Source organism: Ictidomys tridecemlineatus, chromosome 4, assembly GCF_052094955.1.
Source record: "Ictidomys tridecemlineatus isolate mIctTri1 chromosome 4, mIctTri1.hap1, whole genome shotgun sequence".
NCBI lineage: Eukaryota > Metazoa > Chordata > Mammalia > Rodentia > Sciuridae > Ictidomys > Ictidomys tridecemlineatus.
Window position 1 is genome coordinate 6121724 of NC_135480.1, and position 22381 is coordinate 6144104.

General features: G+C 52.7%; 1 protein-coding gene across 8 annotated transcripts in view; it reads left to right on the forward strand.

Moving 5' to 3' along the window:
- Positions 1 to 22381, forward strand: part of Pc (pyruvate carboxylase) — a 114749-nt gene that overhangs the window by 61740 nt on the left and 30628 nt on the right. The window contains exon 1 of one of the 8 annotated variants that reach the window (XM_040284043.2): positions 20696 to 20717. The exons of the other annotated variants lie outside the window; for them this stretch is intronic. The gene's annotated coding sequence lies outside the window, so the exon portion shown is untranslated. Of the gene's footprint in view, positions 1 to 20695; positions 20718 to 22381 lie in introns of those variants that run through there. 8 annotated transcript variants of the gene reach the window in all.

The window sequence follows — 22381 nt, forward strand, 5'->3', positions numbered from 1 at the left end:
CCAAGTCGCTCTTAGGGGCAAAAGCAGCCACAGTGGCTTTCTAGAACCCTGCCTCTGGGAGGAGGCCTCTGGCCCCTTTTTTGTTCTCAAATGTGAGCAACAGGATGAAAAGTCAGATCAGAGGCTGCAGAGGTCCGTTCTGCCCCAGGCAAAGGAGGGGGACAGCTGCAGCCGCAGGCCAGGTCACAAGCCGCCTCTGGGTTGTCCTTGACTCTCTCCCTTTCTCCTAGGCTCATGGGTAGGCCACTCAGGGAATAATTTTACTCAGAGAACCAGGTTTTCAGCCAAGCAGAGTCCCACTGTGCCATCCTCCCTGGCGCCGTTTTGGGGGTGGGGTCTTGTAGAGGAGCAGAAAAAACTGGCCATGAGTGGCCAAGGGTCACACATTATTTTTAAGAAAGTGAATTAACCAGCCAGGCACCCAACAAGGAGGCTGAGGCACCCAGGTACCAGCAGCGTGGAAAGCCATTCCTACCACTGGGCTTTGAAGGGGTCAGGGAGGAAATAGTGTGTCCTGCACCACCAGTGGGGGCCAGTGTGGGCTGGGGTGCCCAGCAGGAACTGCCGTAGTGGCCAGCTGCAGCCCCCACCAGGATGTGGCTCAAAAGCCAGTTGGGAGTGGGGAGACACTCACACCCCGTCTTCTGCCCGTGCTTCCCATTGACTGAACCTGTGTCCCACAGCCAGCCAGCAAGAGAGCCCAGGAGCCTCCCTGGACAGCCTCACTGGACAGAGAGCAGAGAAGGGGACGCAGCCTGCAGCGGCGTGAGCAGGTGTCGCCCAGCAGGAAGCCCCTAGGGGCTAACCCTGGTGGGATGACAGGTCTGGCTGCTGCCTTCTGGGAAGGTCTGACTGCTCAAATCAGGATGAGCTGCCTGCCCACAATTTGGCCATCAAGGGCAGTCGGGAACGATGATGCATCCACAGTGAAAGAAGAACTAGAAGTACCTTTATCTGTAGCTGACGTGGTCTTCTAGAGAAACCTGGGGAGCCTGTTACAAAGTCTTCAAAACCAATAAGTTCAGCAGGACACAACTGATGAAAATCAGGGGTTGGCTGCAGAGGCCCGCAGACGTCAAGAGCCAGGGTGCTCGAGTTCCGCACATAAAAGGGTGTAGTGTTTGCATATGACTTATGTACATCTCTGGGTTACTTAGGATACTTGGTAGAGTGTAAATACTTGATATACTGAGTGTTTATGGAATAAGGACTTCTTCCACGCACACAGAACCAGCACCATCAGCAACAACATCATGTGTTTAAAAAAATTTTTTTGTAATTGTAGAAGGACAGAATATCTTTATTTTATTTATTTTAATGTGGTGCTGAGGATTGAACCCAGTGCCTCACGCATGTGAGGCAAACGCTCTACCACTGAGCCACAACCCCAGCCCCCAACATCATGTATTTTTAAAACTATTTTTACCTAAGGTTGGTTGCATCCTCATATTTCTATATAGTATAAGTGAGAAAACTGAAATTTAAAAGTCTATTTAATAGCATCAAAAAGAATAAAATACTTAGGAATAAATAAAAGAAGTTCAAAGCTTGTGCCCTGAAAACTATAAAACATTTTGAAAGAAATTAAAGTTCTAAAGAAACAGGAGAAGACCCAAAGCTCCTGGGTCAGAGACTAATGGATTCAGTACCTTCCTGTCGCAGCCCATGTGCCTGTATTTGCAGAAGCTGACAAGATGATCCTGCAGTTCACGTGGAAATGCAGGACACACAGAATGGCTAGAAGAATCTTGGGGAAAAAAAGAACAAGGCTGGAGGACTCATTTCCCGATTTAAGAACTTACTACAAAGGTACAGTAATCAAGAGACAGTGACACTGGCCTGTGGCAACACACAGATCTCTGGAATAGAATTCAAAGTCCAGAAATAAACTCACGTTGGTCAGTTGACTTTCAGTGAGAACACTGGCAATTTAATCCACATCACATGCTAACGCTCGTTCAAAATGGATCAAAGTCTTACATGGATGAGCTAAAACCATAAAACTAGTAGAAGAAAAAATAGGTATAATTCTTTGTCTCCTTGTGTTAGGCAATTTTTTCGTTGTAGATGGACCCAATACCTTTATTTAATTTGTTTATTTTTATGTGGTGCTGAGGATCAAACCCAGGGCCTTACACGTGCTGGGCGAGCACCCTGCCACTGAACTACAACCCTAGCACACAGGCAGTGTTTTTTAGATGTGATGCCAAAGCAAAAGCAATAAAAGAACGATTGTGAATCATTAGAATTAAAAATTTTTGTGCTCCAAAGGACATCTTGAAGAAGGTGAGAAAGTAACCCAGAGAATCTCAGGAGATAATTTTGGATATCACCCATCTGACAAGAAATTTGTACCTAGAATATGTAAAGAACTCTTACAACTCAACAATAAAAAGGCAAATAATTCCATTTACAAATGGGCAAAGGATTCAAATAGATATTTCTCCAAAGAGGATATACAGACAACCAGTAAACCCAGGAAGAGGTGCTTGAAATCATTCCTCCTGAGACGAATGAAAGGAGGAATGAAGATAAAAGCCGCAGTGAGATACCACTTCACCTCCACTAGGGTGTTTAATCAAAAAGGCAGATAATTGGGTTGGGGTTGTGGCTCAGAGGTAGCGTGCTCGCCTACCGTGTGTGAGACACTGGGTTCCATCCCCAGCACCACATAGAAATACTTTAAAATAAAGATAGGGCATTCACCTATAACTAAAAGATATTTTAAAAAGGCAGATAATAACAAGCGTCCGCGAGGATGTGGAGAATTTGGACCCTTCTTACACTCCTAGTTGAACACAAAACAATTTAATGGCTTAGGAAAAGCCTGGCAGTTCCTTGGTTGTTAAACAGCTACATTGTGATCCCCCAGGTCTACTCGAGGGTACACACGTGAGGAAGGAAGGCGTGCGTGTGTCCACCCAAACACTTATACACTAATGTCATAGCAGCATCGTTCGTGATTACCAGAACAACCCCAGATCCGTCTGCTGGTAAATCAGTAAATACAATGTGACATACCCACCTAATGGGATGTTACTCAGGTATAAAAAGTAACAATGCACTGACGCATGGACCTTGACAAAGCACTCCAGGTGAAAAAAATTGCACACGCAGAGCCAGATCATTTAAAAATTTTATTTATATGAAATGTTCTAGAATAGGCAAATCCATAGGCAGAGTTGTTAGTGGTCACCTGGGGCTGAGGCAGCCAACGGAGTGGGGGATGGCCATGGGAGAGGACTGTGTTCTGAAGTCCATTCTGGTAACCTGTGCACCTGTCTGACTACACTACATGCGGCTGAATTGTTCTTCAAATGTACGAACCATGTGGTATTTGAGTTGTATCTTTAATAAAGCTGTTGGAGACAAACTCAGAGCCCTTGGGGGTACTGCTGTAGGATACCCAGAACCTCCCCCGGTTGGATGGGGAGCTTCCTACTATCAGTAGCCCCTGGCCCTGGCCCACCTTGGCTGGGTGGAGGCACTGCCCACCCTTGAGTACTTGTAGCCTCTTTTTCAAAATTTAGAGTACAGGAAGACCCCAGCTCCAGCAGCACCTTTGAATTCTAATTTGGATTTTAAATTTTGCTTCAGTTAAACATTTTTGGAACCACTCTGTGAACCAGGCACGGGACCAGGTTACTCTGGTGAAAAACAGGGGCCCTGAAATTGGACAGGCCTCATTATTCCTGAATCCGCCACTTCCTATGAGTCCTTCTAAGCCTCACTTTTCTTATCAGTAAAATGAGGATTGATGATACCCCAAGAGATTGAGCTTGGAGGTGCCTGGCATACGTAGTAGGCAGGAAACGGAAGTGCCCTTCCAGCGCTCCTAGAGCAAGTCACACGCACAAGTTTACATGATAGAGATGCACTAGACCCCCTTGTCCTTGAGGGTGCCTCCCAAGACCCCCAGTAGAGGCCTGAAACCTCAGTATCAAACTCTCATATATATCATTTGTTTTCCTGTACATACAAGCCTGTGATGAAGTTTAATTATAAGTTAGGCATAGTAAGAGATTAACAACCATTACTAATAATCAAGTGAAACAATTATAAGGATATACTATAATGAAAGGAAGTGAATGTGGCCTTTCTCTCAAAATATCCTGTACCCCCCCCCCACAGGGCCCACGTGGAAAGCTGGAGGAGGGTGAATGACTAAGCACTTTTTATGCACAGTAGACCCGATTTTTTCAATGACCCCAAGTTTTGAGGAATGACAGCAAAACTAGCATGAATTTGTTCTCCTTTTTCACAAGTAGAAGATTCTTACCAAAGGTCTTAGCAACCCCAGCCTGATTTTTCTGTCTTATCAAGTCAAGAACTTTTACCTTTTCATTTACAGGAAATCCTTAGGCATATCTGAGGCAGCTTCACTGTGCTTGTACTTTGGGGCCATTAGTAAGTAAAATAAGTATTACTTGAGCACAAGCACTGTGGTACTGTTCTGGCTGGCCTGTAACCAAGATGGCTAAGTGACCGACGGGAGGGTAGTATATACAGCATGGGTTTGCTACGAACGGTTCACGTTTCAGGCAGGACAGAGTGGGATTGAGAGAGATTTCATCATGCTACTTATGATGGCACACGGTTTAAAACTTAGGAATTGTTTGGTTTTAGAATTTTCTATTTAATATTTTTCAGACCACAATTGGCTCCAGGTCACAGAAACTACGGAAAGCCAAACCACAGATAGAGGGAAACTGTATCGGCCTCCAAAGAGCTCTAGGCAGGACATTCGACCTGTGCCCACTGACCAGTGCCCAGAGAGGAGCAGGTCAGGAGGAGGACACCCAGCTTGTTCTGGGCCAAGATGGAGAGCCAGGAACAGCTTCTTGAGGGAACGGCCAGCGAAATGGGGCCTCAAAGGGTGGGAGGATATGCTTTGCATATATTGTATTTCATCTACTTTTTGAAGAAGCAAGTATATGGTTCAAATTCAGGACGTAGACAGTGGATGATCAGCCTTCCCCCACATCTCTTCCCCAGAGGCCACTACCATTATCGGCTCCTGGAGTCTCATTCTAGAAACAGTGCGCAGGTGTGGGGTGTGCACGCGACTGGGCAAGTTTTGCCATCTTCCCTGCTGGGGCCATTGGCATCTGAAGGCTCCTGCTAAGGTGTGGGTTAGAAGCGCGTCCTGGGCTCCATGTCGTTCTGCAGCGACTTTCCCATCTCGTGGTCGGTGCCATCACAGGCCATGACCTAGGAGTCTTGTCAGTGAGAATGACGACTCTGTTGCCTTCAGTGCCCCTGAGGAGGGTCCCATGAAGTGGAGGCCAGCACCCCACCCACACATCACTGCTGTCCTGGCTGGTTCCTCCAGAGCTCCTGGTCCCCGTCCCCATCCCGCCCCCCCCCACTCTCAAGGTCCCTTGCTGGGTGGAACTTACCCACGTGGCTCCGTGGCGAGTGTGGTTGCTCTCTGTCTTTATTTTGCCTGCTTACGTGGTCAATGAATGGTTTGGCTGGAGAGGAAAGTTCAGGTTGGAAATCATTTTTCCTTGACAAGTTTGAAGACTTGCTTTGTACTTTTCTAGCTTTGCAAGTTGCCAAGAAATCCAAAACCTTTCTGATTTTTGTCCCCTCCCTGATGTCTGTCGGCTTCCAGGATCTGAAACCTACAGGACCTTGGTGGGCTCCAGCGGGGCCCTCCACGCTCTGTCCTGGGAGTTTCCTGGATTATTTCATTTCTTCCTCTTTCTGTTTCCTCTTCCTAAAGCTTCTATCCTTTCGATTGTGGATCTCTTGGAGTGACTCTCCAGTTTTTCTCCTTTCTTTCCTATGTTCCATTTCATTTGCCTTTTTGTTCCATTTCTAGATTTCCTGTCATTTAACTTCCAACCTTTCTATTGCTTTCTTTTGGCCAGTTTCTCCTATCTTTTTTAGTTTCCTTGAGGCCCTGTTTTTCTCCCTGAGTGATTCTTCCAAGACAGGCGTCGGAGTGCCGCCGTGCAGGGCTGTGGTCTGCCACTCCCAGGCTCTTGATGCATGTAGGTTTCTGTAGGTTTCTTCTCCCTGGATGGTTGGCTTCCTCCAGGGTTTTTTTGTGAGACTTTTCTTTTCTTTGGTTTGTTTTCTTTATGAATCTGCCAGGTGATCTTGGGGGCTCACGAGAGGCCTGAGCATCCAGAACATACTGGGGTCCGTCTCACAGTAGGTAACCTGGGTGGGCTGTTCTTTGGGAACCTCAGTGTTCACATCCGGAGTCTTTCCTCCTTGGTTGCTGGTGTTCTGGGAGTGAGGGAAGGGGACGGGATGTGCAGTCACTTGGCCTCCCTTCTCCAGAGGACCCCTGCGGGTGGTCTCCTGGGCATGGGAGGGAGATGTGGCTTCTCAAGAGCTTTCACCCACCCCTGGTGGGCACACTCAGCCCTGTTCTGGGGGAACCTGGCCCTTTGTGGATCCTACAGTAGATGTGGTGGGTGGTGGAGTCGGGTGGACCATCAGCCTCCCCCTGGCCAGTGTGGGGCTACAAGGTCAGTGACCCTTAACTGTGTCCAGCTTCCTGGGTTACATTGCTGCCATTTCTTCTCCTGTCTGCTTTGTCCTTGGATGTTTTTTAAATCTACTGAATTTAAGTAGGGAGAAAAATGAGACGCGCAAGTCAGACTTGCATCCAGTGAGGAGGGGGGGAAGGCTCACGGGGTAGGACCGTCTGGGTGGAGGTGGTGCTCTGACAGAGGTCAGACCATGCCAGACCTTCCCGGAACAAAGAGGAGGCAGTGGGCAGGCCGGGGGCAGGGTCCAGGAGGCTGTGGAGTGGTGGGAGACAAGGCTGGGAAGCACACTAGAGAGACCCTGGGAGAGGAGGCCAGGGAGACCAGATCTCACACGTGTGCGGCAGGGCTCGGAGGTTTTAAGAAGACTGAACTCTTTTTTTTTTTTTTTTTTTTTTTTTTTTTTAATGAGAGAGGGAGAGAGAGAGAGAGAGAGAGAATTTTTTTTAATATTTATTTTTTAGTTTTTGGCGGACACAACATCATTGTTTGTATGTGGTGCTGAGGATAGAACCCGGGCCGCACACATGCCAGGCGAGAGCGCTACTGCTTGAGCCACATCCCCAGCCCGAAGACTGAACTCTGGGCTGGGGATATAGCTCAGTTAGTAGAGTGCTTCCCTTGTAAGCCCTGGGTTCAATCCCCAGCACCCAAATCAATTAACCGATCAATAATAACCAGGTGCCTTGGTAGCTCAAGCTGTGGTGATGGCTTAGGGGGCTTTTGCCAGAATCCAGGCAGTCGGAAGGGAGTGATTCAGGGTGGCTTCGTAATGGAAGGAGGGGAGGGTGTGAGGGTTAGGGGGTGGCAGCAAGGACTTCTGGGTGGATGACAGGCACGGGAGGGAAGAGCTGTCTCAGCTTGGTTCCTGGGGAGCCGGGAGATGTCTTGGCTTTGTGTGTGTGTGTGTGTGTGTGTGTTGTGGGGGGGAGGCGTATCAAAAAGCTGTGCTTTTAAATTCTCACACTTGGTTGAGAGAGAGAGACAGACAGAGGTGTGGAGGGTGGGAACAAAGAAATTAGTCCCTTAGAAGACAGAGGAATAATTTTCAAGTTGTTAAGTGCGATTATCAAAAGAATTTTCATTTTGATATGCTCATATCCTAATTAGTGCTGCCAAATGGCTTCAAGCTACTTGAATATGGACAGGGCCCATTTCCTTTCTCCCTCACCTCTTCCTGAGTTTGACCAACCTAAACCTTCTATACACTAGGCCTTTAAAAAAAAAAGGAGTCCTCTTATTTGAGTTCTGTAGCTACAGGAAAAGTAGAGCAGGGGCACCGTGCACCCAGCCCCGTCCCCAGCCACCCAGCCCCTCTGGGGTGCGCGTGCCTGTGCCCCATCAGGGTATTCTGTCAGGGCTGGAGGTGAGGAAAGGACCCCATTACAGCGTTTGCCAGGTTCTGTGGCATAAGCACGCCCATCGGGGCCAACCTCAGGCCACCAACTGCTGCCACTGAGCAGAGAACTAGAGAGAGATGCGTCGTCCAGCTCTAGTCAGGGAGTGAGCCAGGACCATGCACGGCCTCTGGCGCGCCCCTGGACAGTGTGCCGGCAGCCGGACATCCTCCTTTGGAGGCCTGACTTGTTCTGGGCAAGCGGGTGTCCGGGTGGACTTTGTACAGAGCATCATCCCAACAAGTGAGGACTGCGCTGCCGCAGCCCCAGCCCTCCACCTGGGGCTCTGCTGTCTTCCCGGGTCCCTTCCAGCCCCAGTGCTCATCGGCCACAGGTCAGCACTGATACTAAGTGGTGCTGCCAACACCGAAACCACCCTTTAGGATAGAGACTGATTATGTGCCAGGAATTGCTTTTTCTTTTTATTGTTTGAGACTGGCCTTGCTGGGTTGCTCAGGCTGGTTTTGGACTTGGGATCCTCCTGCCTTAGCCTCCCGAGTTGCTGGAATTGCTGGAATTGCTGGTGGCACCTCTCTGCTGGGCTTCAGGCAGTTTAAACTGTCTCATGCCTCAACTCAACTGATCTTTGTAAAAACCCTCTGAGCTCTTTGGTATTTTTTAAATTTCTGAATATACAAGTGAAGAAATTGAGGCCCAGAGGTAAAGGCGCTCTCCAGAGTCTGCTCTGAACCCGGGCAGTCAGCTCCTGCCGTCCTGGCTGCGTCTTTGCCGCTGGCTCCCCCGCTCCCCTCCACCCTGTCAACACTGGGCCTCTGCACCCATTTCTTTGCTTAAGATCCCATCAGGGACTCAACTCTGCCAGCCCATCAGGGTTGCCAGATAAAATACAGGATGCCCAGTTAAATTTAAATTTAAGTAAACAACAAATAATGTTATAGTGTAAGTATACCCCAAATAGAGCATGGGATATACTTTTTTTTTTTTTTTTATTCTGTGTGTCTGAAATTCAGATTTTAACGGAGAGGTTTGCATTTTAATTTTCTGACTGTGGCAGCCATTGACCTGGTAACTTCATGCTTGGGAAGAATTAGGAGAGGAAGGAGAGACAAAAGCCCGTCAGGTTGTCCTGAGGGTCACAGAACTCTGGTTCCTGGTAGACTTTAACTAGAACTTATTTGATGTCTAAACCCCAAATGTTCCTAACTTTTGCCTTATTTCCTCCAAAGAAAGAATATCAAACCAGCATTCTATAAGAATGTACCAGAATACAGACTGAAAACTGCTTGTGTCTCTTCTCCAAGGTTAATCACCACAAAAATTTAAGAAATCACTTACATAATCAGTCTAACATTTTGCTGTTCTAGAAGAACCACTTGACCTAAACCCACGTATTCAGAAAACTAAGTTCTTCTAAGCTCCGTCAGAGGGAAATGCCGCTGCTTTTTCTAATACGTCTTCTGCTGATCCAGCTGCCAAACATTTTCTTAAAGTTTAGTGGCAGTCATCCCTGGTGCCTCATTGACCTCATTACTCTGGGTTCTTGGGCAGCTGTGGTGACGGGCCACCTGATGTCAGTGGGAAGTGGTGCTGCTGCATGTGGACCTGCCGTGGGCTGCTGCTCTGCTCTTTGGGTTGTGCCTCCTGGGATGGGACAGCCGGGACCCGTCAGAGTGGGAAGCGTTGGTGTGGCCTGTAGCCAGACACTGGGATGCTCTGCAGCTGGGCCTGTCCCGGAAGCCCAGGCCTTTGGTCCCAGAGGAGGAGGTCGTCTTCACCCGAGCCCGGGGCCTCCTTCCTGGACTTGCTCCAGCTCTCATCCCACCCGCTCTCCCTCAGCCTCTTGCTGGGCTTCTTGCCCCTTCCCCTTCCAGCACCTGCTAATCCTCCTCCATGCAGGAGGGGCTTCCCCACACAACAGAGGATGCGGCCTGATGGCCCTGTCTAGAACATGTAAAGATGTGTTACAGCTCCACAAGAGAAAGATAGCCAGATCTGCAGAACAATGGCAAGTGACGTGAACAGGCAGGTAAGAGAAAAACCTAGAAATATGCCCACAATCATGAGAAAATGTCTGACCTCACTAGTAATCAAGGAACCGGAATGTAAAGCAAGGTGCGATTTTATACCCACAAGATTGACAAAAGCAAAGTCTGACATTATAGAGTCAGTGACTACATGGGGACACAGAAGCTTGGCTGCACTCCAGTGTCAATACAGATTGTTAGGACAATGTGAGTCTGGAGAGATATTTGACAATGTTAACATTAAGAATGTGCCTAGCCGGGCGCCCTGGTGCATGCCTGTAATCCCAGCAGCTCTGGAGGCTGAGGCAGGAAGATTGTGAGTTCAAAACCAGCCTCAGCAACTTAGCGAGGCTCTAAGCAACTCAGCAAGACCCTGTCTCTAAATAAAATACAAAACAGGGCTGGGATGTTGCTCAGTGGTTGAGTGCCCCTGGGCCAATTTAAGTCTATGTCCTAGAGAAATTCTTACATATCTTTTATACGAGGTCAAGGTTACTCACTTTTAACTGAGTTTTATTTTGAAGGTTCAATCATATGCAGCAGTGGAACAAACAGTGTAATGGACCCCATGGACCTCTTGTCCCACTGAAGCAATTATAATTTTGTCAGTCTGTATGATACGGTTCTTAATAGCCAAAGATTGGAAAGCACCTACTATCACTGTCTTTGTGTGGGCTGCCAAACACGATCCATGACGGAGTCATCTATAAGCAATAGGGATTTATTTCTCACCTTTCTGGAGGCTGGGAGATTTGAGATCAAGGTGTCCTATAAGGACCCACTTCCTGGTTCATAGGTCACTGTGTCCTTACTGGACAGAGGGGCGTGAGGGAGCTCTCTGGAATCTCTTTATAAGGACTGTGATCCCCATCAGGAGAGCTCCACCCCCATAACCTCATTGCCTCCCAGAGAACCCCACCTACCTGCAGCATCCTTGCCCAGGAGGTGTGTCTGCACTTAGGAAAGGAGGGGCCAAAACCTTCAGTCACAGCCGTCCCTCTTTGGGACACAAATAAACTTGTGGCCCGTGTAACACAACAACCTATAGCTGATACAGTTAGTGAACTCAAAAATGCAAAAGGATTGGGGAAATAGCCCTGGGGTGGAATGCCTGTGGCCTGGGCTTGCTCCCCAGCACCCAGAAAGAAAATAAAGCAAAACAAAACAAAAAAAAAGAACAAATTAAAAACAACAGCAGTAAATAATTAAAAACAACAGACTCTATATGAATGCCAATGTGAATAGATTTCAAATATTACATTGAGTTGAAAAAAGCTAAAAAAATGGCTCTCATTCATGAAAAAAAATCAAAACACAAATCCAGGTAATGGGGCTCACATCCCTAGGAGTGTGGCGCCTGGAAGGGGAGGGAGCCCAGCAGGGCGGGGTTTGGTCTGGGAGTGTGCTAGGGGAGAGCCTCAGAGATTGCTACTGTTTGTAGAGGGTGGTTTCCTCCTTGTTAAGTTAAACTTTTCCTTTATGGAAAAAGCAATACTGTGGACTCTGCTGAGAGTTACACTTGTAAAGCTGCCTCGCCTTCCCGTGGCTGCCTTCTTTCTCCCCCAGCTCCCAGCACAGTTGTGTAGGTCTGTGTTTAAGCACATTTTCAGATTTTTACTTTATTTAAATCAAGTAAATCACCTTTGAAAATGCAGAATGTGGAGGATGGTGGCGTTTTCTGGTCCACTTTTCATCAGCTGCCTCCTTCCTTCATCCCCCGCTAAACAAACATCCTGAGTGGCTCTCGCATTTCCAGTGACAGGGGCCCATCTGCAGTCCTGTCAACTCCGCCTCGGGAACCTCTAAGGGAGCTGCCTTCTGCAGGGGGCCGTCTGGGCCAGCAGGGTGCACTGTGGCCTGGGACTTCCTGCACCCTGGGAGTCCCTTTGCCTCCTCTAGTTGGCAGCCTGGGACCTGGACCTGGACCCTGTGTCCGTTTGAAATGCTGAGGAGCACACCTGGGCCTTGCACCTGCGAGGCCCCTCTGTGCCCCTGAGTCCTGGCCAGCCCGCTCCTTGTCTTGTTAGAGCCCATCTCAGAGCTTCCCAGGGACAGGCATGTCTGGGATTGTGTATTTTGCAGTCTTTGATGGATTGTCTAACTGGGTAGAGAATTCCAGGTTGGAGAGTGTTATCCCTCGGAAATTTAAAGACATTGCACCAGCAGCATCTGGCTCCTGTCACTGTTGACAGTCGGGTGAGACTTCCTTTTCCTGTTCAGAAGTATAGAGGGCAGGAAGATGTCCCCAGGGATATCCAGGTTCTACATTTTAAGAAAAAAGTCCTCTAGTCACACATGGTGGAACCTACTTGTGGTCCCCACAACTTGGAGGCTTAAGCAGGTTCAAGGTCAAGTTCAAGGCCATCCCTGGGCAACTTAGTGAGACCCTGTCTCAAAATCAAAAGTAAAAAGGGGTGGGGTTGTAGCTCAGTGGTAAAGTGCCCCTGGGTTCAATCCCCAGAAACAGAAAAAGAAAAAAGACCTACAGATATGATTAAGGATCTTGACAAGCGAAGATGACATGGGTGGGCCCTAAGTGCCATCATGAGTGTCCTGGGAAGGCAGAGACATATGCTGAGGGGACCGGCAGGCATTGAAATGATGTGGCCACAAGCCAAGGAGCCCCAGTGGCCACCAGAAGTGGAGGGCATGCTGCCCATCCCGCCTGTCCTGCAGGGTGTGGACACTGGTGTTGGACTTCTGCCCTCAAAGCTGAAGGACAGTGGTTTCTGTTGTCTTAAGCCACCCAGCCTGAGGCAGTTCCTTACTTTGCAGGAAGCTAAGGGCCTCTGGATCCTTTTCCAGGGCTTGCCGGCCTGAGGCTAGGCCAAACCCCAGGAATCCTTCAGTCCCCAGGGCCTCGGTGGCCGGCCCCTCCCTCTGGCTTTCTCTTCTCCCTTCTGGGACTCCAGGCAGTGGCTACGGGAGGGCCCACCTGAGCCTCTTATTTTCCTATCTTTTCCCCTTTTTTTCTGCAGGTTCGTCTTTCTGGGCGATGTCCTGAGCTGCCTCGTAATTCTTCTATTTGTTATGTTTAAAATTTTCTGCAACTCTATTTTTACTTTCCTAGAGCTCTTTCTTGTTGCCTTTTTAAAATAACTGCCGCCTCTTACTTAATGGATGCAATTGCTTTTCTCATTTCTCTGAGGAGATTAATTATAGTTTTTCTAAGTGTCTGCTCTCTGTATTGCTTTTCTCTTGAGTTCCCTTAAAATTTTTTTGTTGTTGTTTTGGTGAATTTTTGGTGATTTTCTCAAATATCTGGTGGTGTTTGGCTGACATTTCTACTGAAAAACGCGACACCAAAGCCCATTGGGAAACCTGGGCAGCTGAGCCTGTTGGCGGTGGTCCCCACCGGGCCCCCGTAGCGAGGGGACTGCAGGCGGGCTTTTTCTTGGAGAGCCCAAATGTCACAGCTTCAGGCATCCTGTGCTGGGTTGGCTGGTTTCTGTGTTACTCAGCTGTCTGTCCCTGTAACAAATATCTGAGGTCATCTGCTTCTGAAGAGGAGAGGTTTACTTTGGCTCCCAGTTTTGGAGGTTCCAGTCCACGGTCGATGGCTTGGTTGTTTGGGGCCTCTGAGGGGACAGCATATCACAGTGAGCACACGTGGCAGAGCAGAGCCTGCTCACCCGTGGCCGGGAAGCAAAACAGAAAGGAAGAGATCAGAGTCCACAGTCCTCTCTCAGGGCATGCCCCAGTGACCTGAAGCCCTCCCACAAGGCCCCACCTTCTAAAGCCTACCCCCCTCCTTGTAGTTGCACCCTGAGGATCAAACTTTTTTTGATCTTTTTTTTCTAAACTGGGAATTGAACCCAGAGGTTCTCTAGCGGTGGCCACATTCCCAGCCGTTTTTATTTTATTTTGAAACCGGGTCTCCCTAAGTTGCCCAGGCTGGCCTTGAACTTGTGATCCTCCTGCCTCAGCCTCCTAAACAGCTGGGGCTACAGATGGGCACCGCCCTGTCTGTCGGGATCAAACCTTTAACATGTGGGCCTTCGGAGGACATCCAAGGTCCAGCCACAGTGGTCACCTGAGAGGAGTCCTGTGGTGTGTCCCCTGGAGGAGGGCCTGCGGAGCCCTGTGGAACTGAGGGGCTTCCAGCTGCAGATGGGCAGGTGCCCTCATCCCCGGCTGCAGTCTGGGGCCTTGCTGCCTGGGCTGGGCCTGGTGGCTGGGCTGCAGCCGCTCCAGGAACCAAGCCTCCTGTCTTCTGAAAGAGCCATCGTGTGGTGGTCAGGAGCAGGGCGCAGGATTCAGATGACGGGGGCGTGGCCCGCGCATGCCACTGACCCGTCCTGCCAGCGTCAGTTCCTCAGCTGCAGACCTGCAGAGTCAGTGGACGCAGAGGGCTCTGGCTCTGGCCCACAGTCGGGGCCGCTGTCACTGTTGCCCACTGGGGACAGGAGAGTCCTGGCTGCGTGATGGGGAGGAGCATCTGGGCTTCTGTTGGTGGCCCTGTCCCCCATCCCACCACCTGGGTACCTGCCATGAGGCTCTGGACTCCCCAGGCGGCCATGGCTTGGGTCCACTTGATGGTGGGACTCCCAACCCTGACCCCCGGGATTTCCTCCTCCTCAGGCTGCACCGCTAGTCCACACGCCAAGCAGTTTTCTCCTCTCATTTCTCGCCCCCATCATCTGCTGCTGTCAGCTCTCCTGCTCTTTGTGTTTGTGGTTTTGCTCTTTAAAAGGGAAACCCGTACTGATGCTTTAGTGGGATTTCAGAAGGGAATAGAAATAAACCCGTGTGTTTGATCCACTACGTTTCAGTGGATCCATTTAGTGTTTCATTAAAAAAGAAGAAGAGTCCATTGATCCTAGTGTCCTCCAGCTCCCTCTGCATTTCTCTGCTTTTCAGACTTTCTGGAAGTGTTTGTCCAAACTGGGGCATTAGACCAGGCAGAGCCTGCCTTAGCTGCCAGCTCAGGACGCCCCCACCCTTCCCTGCACCCTCCTCTCAGCTCTGCTCAGGCCCCCAGGGAGCCCTGCGGGCGGGACCTGTGCTGCTTTCCTGTTCCTTTTCAGAGGTCTGCTGTGCCCCTCTCATGGCTCTCACCCCCAGGCAGCACTTGCTGTCATCTCTCACTGGGGCCTGGGGACAGTTCTCCTGGGCATAAGGTCTGTGGTCCCCCAGCTCAAAGCTGTCAGTCCTTGTCGAGCTGCTGGTTCTGCATTTCCGTTGGGTTCTGTCTCAGTGGTCTGTAATTTGGGAGCCCGGAGTCGCCCGGCCCCGCCCCTGCTTTGCCCTCATCCGATTGGTTTCGATGATTTTACTGCCCAAGTATTTTTTGCCAGGTCTCCTCCAACCCTCCCACTGTGACCCTGGCTTGAGTCCCTGTTATTCCTCGCTGGCATTGGGACATCTTCCTGTCCCCCACCTCTAGTCTCTCCTCCCTGAATCCAGCTTCCTCAGGGTCCCTGTCAGTTGCAAATCTGTCTCTGCTCTGCCCGGTTTGGCCGCTGCACCCTGCTGTTGAGGGCACAGCCCAAGCTCCTTGCCCTTGACCTGGAGCCCAGGTGTCTCCAGGGGGGTCTTTCCCAGCGCCTTCTGTGCCTTGCTGGGACACTGGCCAGGCTATTTGCTCTGCCACCCCCACACCTGAGCCGCCTTCTCCACCTGCCCGCCTTCTTTGGACATCCCTTCCGCCTCCTTTAAGATCCGTCCCCTCTTTGCCTCCAGAGGCCTTCCTGTGGCTCAGCCCTGCTGGGAGCCAGCCTGCTGGGCACTCTGGCCTTGTTTGTTTGTTTTTTTTTTTTTTTTTTTTTAAGAGAGAGTGAGAGAGGAGAGAGAGAGAGATAGAGAGAGAATTTTTTAATATTTATTTATTTTTTTAGTTCTCGGCGGACACAACATCTTTGTTGGTATGTGGTGCTGAGGATCGAACCCGGGCCGCACGCATGCCAGGCGAGCGCGCTACCGCTTGAGCCACATCCCCAGCCCTTGGCCTTGTTCACTTCTCCCTGCCTCCCCCTCGCCTTTGTCGCCTTTGTCTCTGATCCTAAGTAGCCACGTGCTCCGAAACCAGCGCTGTGGCCTGCAGCCGATGAGCAGAGAGAGAGAGACTTGTACCACTGAGGTTTTCCCGGCCGAGTGGCAGTGGCCGGGGCACCTGGGTGCAGTGGGTTTCTAAGGCCACCGCAGCAGGGCAAAGGCCTGACACTGGATGTCTTCAGCAACAGGGATTTCTGCCTCCCGCTCTGGAACTTGAAGTTCACGACCCAGGCGTCCGCAGGCCATGCTCTGAAGCCTCTAGGGGAGACCTTCCTAGGCTCAGCCTCCCTGCGCTTCTCTCCATGGTCTCCCCACACCTTCACGTTGTCCGTCACTGTGTCTGAGTGTCCCCCTTTGATCAGGACACCGAGCATGTTAGATTAGGGCTCACCCTAGTAACCCCTCTTTCACTTGAGTACCTTGGCTTCACCTTTTCCAAATAAGGTCACATCCTGAGGTTCTGGGACCAGAACTTCAGCGTTTCTTTTGAGAGTACACAGTTCAACAACACTGGGTGACAACACCCTCCTGCCCCCAGCTCACCACCCCCAAAGCCCCTGGGCTTCTGAGCGCCCACTCTAGTCTAGCCAGGCCCCTTGGTCTTGGTCTTGATTGAGGGCTGAGGAGCGAGCAAGTGGCAGAGGCTCAGGGACCCTAGGCAACTTGGGTGACGAAGCATCCCTGACGGCCTGCAGGCGCTGCCCTGTCCAGCGTCGCACTCCCTGCAAAGCACAGGCCAGGGGTGTATACACCTGGCACATGAGTGCCCCAGCTTTGTCACCCCACTCAGCCCTGAGCCTCGGCTGTCCTGGTGCCCACCCTCCCGGCTGCTTTGACAGGATGCCATATGAGCTTGTGTATCTCCCACAGTCTGGACGCTGGGAAACCCAAGATCAAGGTTTCTACGTGTAAATTGGGGAGAGACAAACATTCTTTGCTGATTCTGCCCTTTTGACCCTCCCTGTGTGCTGTCACCAGCACTTTGGGCTCTAATCTTGTGTGTAGGGGACACTCGCATGTCTGTTAACTCATTGTGCTGACTGAAGGGGTGGCTGCCCCATTGGGGGTTTTGGAACTGGCTGGGGAGGCTGGGTGTCCAGGAAAGTGTTCCTGAGCTGAGTCTTAAAGGGTGTGGGCCAGGTAGGGCAAGTGACCCCTCCCCTGAGAGCCTTCCCCCAGTGATCAAGTGCCAGCACTAAGAGAAATACTGTCCTCCCTCTGTCCCTGAGGCCACACCTGTGTCCTGGCTGGAAGTTGTCAGTGACAGCTCCTTGCACCAGGGGGCAGTGTTGGCCCTGGATCTTCACTGCCTCCAGTGAGGCTGGGAGCAGCCACCTCCAACTGGCTGGCCCTGTCCTTCCTGCCACTCCCTTGGGACCTCAGGAGGCCCCTTTGTCCCTCAGTGCACAGACCCACACAGTGCCAGCTGCTCAGGCTACCTTCCCCTGGGTCACAGCCTTTGAGTGGAGGGTCGCTGGGCGCTGTGGCACTGCAGGGAGCCTGGTGATCACAGTGGCTGGAGGCTGGGGACAGCCCTGGAGCACAAGACCGCTGGGAAGCCTCAGCTGGTGCTTGCATGCTGCGTCCTGTCGCCTTTGGTTTTCTCTGCTGTCTCTGTCACCTGCATTGTTCTTCGTGCCCTCCCTGAGGTTCCTACTACCCAGAAATCTCAGCCTCAGTCCTTCCCACCTCAGGCTCTTTGATATCAGTCTGTGCAGCCTGAAAGCCAGGCGCGTCCTCCTTTTATCTGTCCCTGCTGGCTGCCAGCCCCTGGGCCCCCGGAGGACATGTTTAGGACAGTGTGGAGCAACCTGGAGAGAGCAGCTCATCCATCAGAGGCCACTGCCGCCACCCCAAGTCCCCTGCCAAGACTTTCTGGTTTTTCATAGGCTGGTGGCAGCCCAGGCTGGGCCGGAGGGCGGGTGCTGGGGCTGGCGGGAGGGAGCTGGGGAGGGGCTTGTTGATTAATTAGGATATTGTGGGGCCTGTCTCCGAGCCACCCCTCCTCTCACCCTGCTGCCGTGCACCTCTGAGATGGTCTGCCGCGGCAGCAGGGACTCCTGGCCTTTCAGAACCCCCACACCACCAGCTGCCCCTGGCAGGACCTCACCTTTGCCATCCGTGACCTCCTGCCCCCTGCTGCCCTCTGAGGCTGCAGGAGATGCTACACGACAATGGGTATTAAGGGCCAAAGTGATGTGGGTCCTGGGAGGACATGATTGGCTGCAGCAGCTGTTGGGGGCCGTCAGTGTTCTGCTCCGCACAGTAGCCATGTTGTCTGGACCAAAATGGCCCCGACTATGGGATTTCGTGCTGCTTCTGGTTGCAAGAGGCAGCCTGGGAGGTGTAGTGTAGGTCTGCAGTAGCAGAGTTTCTGGGGACATTTGGAGATTTATTGGGCAAGCTGTAACTGCCCTGGCTTATCTGGGATGCGCGGCTGCCAGCGCTGCCTGGCGGGTCTCAGGTAGCAGCACAGCCACTGGTGGCCTTCAGGAGTTCAGGCAGTTTTTATTGGAAGAAGGATTTTGGTTTTGCTTTTTTTGGTGTCCGTGTGCTGCCACACTGTGCTTCTGCTGCAAGCCACAGCCTGATCCTGTAGTCGGTGAAGACTCTAGTCCTTAACAGCACCCCTGCTCGGGAGGGGGCAGGAGCTGGGCTCAAACCTGACTCTGCTGATGACCTTGGCCACGTTGCTCAGTCTCAGTGCTTGTTCTGTATCTGTAATGGGGATGCTGGAATCTCGAGGGTCACATGAATCACTACAGACGAACACCTTTGCACAGCCCAAGGCCCAGCAGGAGTGGCGGCTCCCCTGGCTCCCTGTCCACTGTCTGTCCACCTGCTTGCACTGTGGGCGCAGCTCCACAACGTTCCTGTGTGGTAGCAGCTCATTGGGACTGGGCAGTCAACGTCAAGGCCCTTGTCCTGCCTCCCCCTGCGTGCTGTGGCAGGCCCTCCCGCTGAGTGCCACTCCCCCTGTGGAAAAGGAAAACTCAGGGACCCAGCATTGAGGGAGACCAAAGTGGGAGAGGCGGAAGCCAAGAGCCACGCTTAGGGGCGGCAGGAGATGCACCAGATGCTCCTTGCTTTGCTGTGGCTCGTTCTTGCTTGCAAGGAGTTACTTATGCGTCCCAGTGACCTCACGATTGCCCTGTCTCTAATGCGCACCCTGAGGCCCAGGGCCAGGCCCAGGGCCAGCTGACAGGCCTCCCTGGCTGTCAGTGCTCTGGGGAGGAGCCAGCAGCGGGGTCGTTGGATCTTACCGCCCCCTCATCGCTGCAGCCAGGAAAGGGAGGTTTTTCCTATTGGGTATCACTAGTAGCAAGCAAGACAGTGTGCTGTCCCCCAAGGCACGTGACCTGAGCCAATTGCTCTGCTAGTGGGGCCCAAAAGTGTCTGTCCTGCCACGCTGCTGACAGCAGGTTGCAGGCCAGGGAAGGAGGCTGGTCACACAAGCGGACAGGGGAAACTCTGGGTCAGCTGCTGCTCCTGAGGACGAGGGCTGACTAAGATGCCGCTCGGCTCTGTCAATGAGGCCTCCACGTCCTCAGGCAGGTTTCGGCCAGACCTGTCAACCTTGAGGGCCTCTTCCCAACCTTTCACCAACCGCAGACTCCAAATGCAGGGCACAGGGTGGGCCGTGGCTCCTGTGTCCACATGTCCCTGTTGTGTGCCTTCATGGGGGCGTGACAGGATGCACCTGGCACAGCGACAACCTGAAAAGGCCATGTCTGCAAGGGCCTTCTGGGAAGTGCCATCATGAGGAAGGAGGCTGGTCACACAGGATTCTGGGGCTTGGTCTCGGACAGGCTGAGGGTGGCGTCTGGAAGCAGGAGGACTTTTGGTGGCCGCGGCCCTCTCACTGTCCTCGGCTTCCGCCTCAGCACTCTGCTCTCCCTTGGGCTCACAGAGCCTCCAACCTGTGGCTCCTGTGTCCACCCCAGCCCTGTGCAGCAGCCTCTTCCCGCGTCAGCTCTGGGAGGTGGGGTGAGATTTGGGGGCAGTGGGACTCTGCCCACTGGGCTCCTCCTGCAGACTGTCCCAGTCCCCGTGCCTCAGATGAGCCTCTGGTGACAGCTGCCAGGAGCCTGTATCCGGCTGGGCGCTGCAGTGCGGCCCCCAGCTGCCCCGGGCAGGCTTTCCCCAGTGGACATGGATGCTGGCACGGCCTCGGGGTCCGGCCAGGTCTGCAGAGCAGCGGTATTCAGCCAAGGAGAAGCAGGTTAACCATTTTCTAGAAAGGGTGGGATGTTCTGGGAATGAGGTAGATTTTCATTTATCTTTGTGTCTCTGATGCCTCTTCCTGTGCTTGGTCCGCGTGAGGGTGGAGGGACAGGGTGGTGATAGGCCCTGCAACTGTGGCAGCGAACTTAACTCTGGCCGTGTCTAGGTTCCGGGGTCCAGCAACACTTGCTCTTTACCACCCCTTCCTGAGCTGCTCTGCGAGGCCCGCTCTGCCTGTAGGTTGACGTTTCTGTGCCTTTAACCTTCTGTGGCAGCATGTCCTAAATCCACCACGGAGCTCTGCTCTGCCTCTTGGCCTTGGACTCCCTCCCTTAGAATCCTGCCCATCCGGGGCACGGCGGGGGCAGGCTTTGGGCTGTCTTGTGTGGGACCCACCTCCCTGTCTCCCCTTCCCTCCCATCCGGCCTCTGGGCCTCAGGAGGTGGTACCCCTTCTCCTGATTTCTGCTTTGGCCACAGCCCAGGGCTCCTGCAGCCCAGTGCCAAAGAACTTTGTATCCTGGGGCCAGTGACCCCAGGCAGAGCAGCAGCTGGCTGTGACTTCTCTGCCACGTCCTCTGTGCTGAAAGCCAGGTGCTTGACTGGTGCAGGGTGAGTGCTCCAGGACGGGTGTGGCCCTATACACCTGACTCCAGCTTCGGGGGAAGTTTCTGCATGTGGCAAAGTACAGTATGTGCCCAGACCTGCGGAGAGCTGCGCGGCCGGCAGGCTCCTGGTGCCTTCAGGGCGGGGGGGCTTTTGTGGTGGGGGGAGGCAGGACAGCTGTGAATGGGGGGTGGTCAGGTGAGCTGGGTGGAGGTGAATGGGATTCCTCTCCATCTCTGCATTCTTCTGGGAGGAGGGGGAAAGAGAGTGACAGGCTGGCTTTGTCCCCTGAGGCCTGGCCCTTCAGGTGTTCTGTCTCAGTTGACCCCCAGGGTGACCTGCTCTGGTTGGAGTGGCAGTACCAAGTTTACTGATAAGGAAACTGGGCCTCAGGTGCTAAACCTCAGAGCTGAGGAGGAAAGCTGGGCCCCTGCCCACAGGGAGGGGCTGTCCCTGGGCCACTGCCCCTGCCTGGACTTCAGTGGACGGGCCCTGCTTCCATCCTGCCTCTGCCCAATGTGCCGCAGGTGGAGCTCCCTCACCCAGAGGCTGGTAGCTCAGGTCTCGAGTCCAGGCCTGCTTTGGATGCCCTCTGCAGGGACATGAGGACCCAAAGGGATGTTCTTACTCCCCACTGTGCCCGGTGCCTCATGGATTGGGACTGCCGTGTCACTCCTGGCCTGCCGAGAGCCTTCACCAGGCTCCTGAGCCAAACCGTGTGTGTGTGTGTGTGAGAGGGCCTGCGGGGTGCAGGGAGGGACAGTGCAGCCCTCTGTCCTGACTATCAGATTAGTGATCACTCGGTGACACTGCGGGGGCAGGGGTGGGCCTTCCGGAGCTGCAGAGGGTACTGGCCTTTGGTGGAATATCTACTGAACCGCTTTCTGTGTCTGGAAAAGCAAGTGGGGAGCATGTGTGGTGGGGAGACACGACCTACTGACCCCCAAGACAACCGGAGTCCCCGAGTCGGGGAGCCAACCCAGACAGTGGGGAGAGACAGACAGGGCCCCTGGGAATAGCCTGAAGCTTCTCTGGAGGTTTGAGAATCCGGGTGCCAGTGGCTGTCCTCAGCTGTGAGGAGCTTGCCTGCGGCCGGGACGGGCTCGGCCGGGGCAGCCTGTGGAAAGGGGAAGTGTGCCTGCTGCCGTGTCCTCTCACCAGGGACTGAGGTCTCCCCTTGGCCTTTTTCTGCAAAGGTCCCCCGTCCCCCGGGAATGTTTTCACACCATAAATACTGCATCTGCAGTGGGGAAGAACATGGGAATTCTCCACGTGGCAACATGGGAAAGCACCCAGAGGGCACACCAGCTCCGCTTGAGCGGAGCCTGTGGGAGCCAGCGGGGCTGCGGCTGGGCTGCGTGGAGGGCACCTCCGGGTCATGGCACTCGGTTGTTCTCTCGGCTTCTTATTGCATCACAAGCATCTCCCACGTCATCAGAATGGAGCCCACGCGTCACTGTCATTGATGCTTACTGTCAGAGCAGCGTCCTGGTGTCGGAGCTCTGTGAATTCTGCTGTCTTGAGCATACTTCTTGGTTCCCGTTTTCTTGATTCCTTGATTTGGATTCCTAGGATGGCTAAGACTGGGCTGGGGAGCACAAACATCTCAAAGGCTCCCGATCACCTTACATAGGGCTCCGGCGAAGCTGCCCTATGACCACGGAGCTACG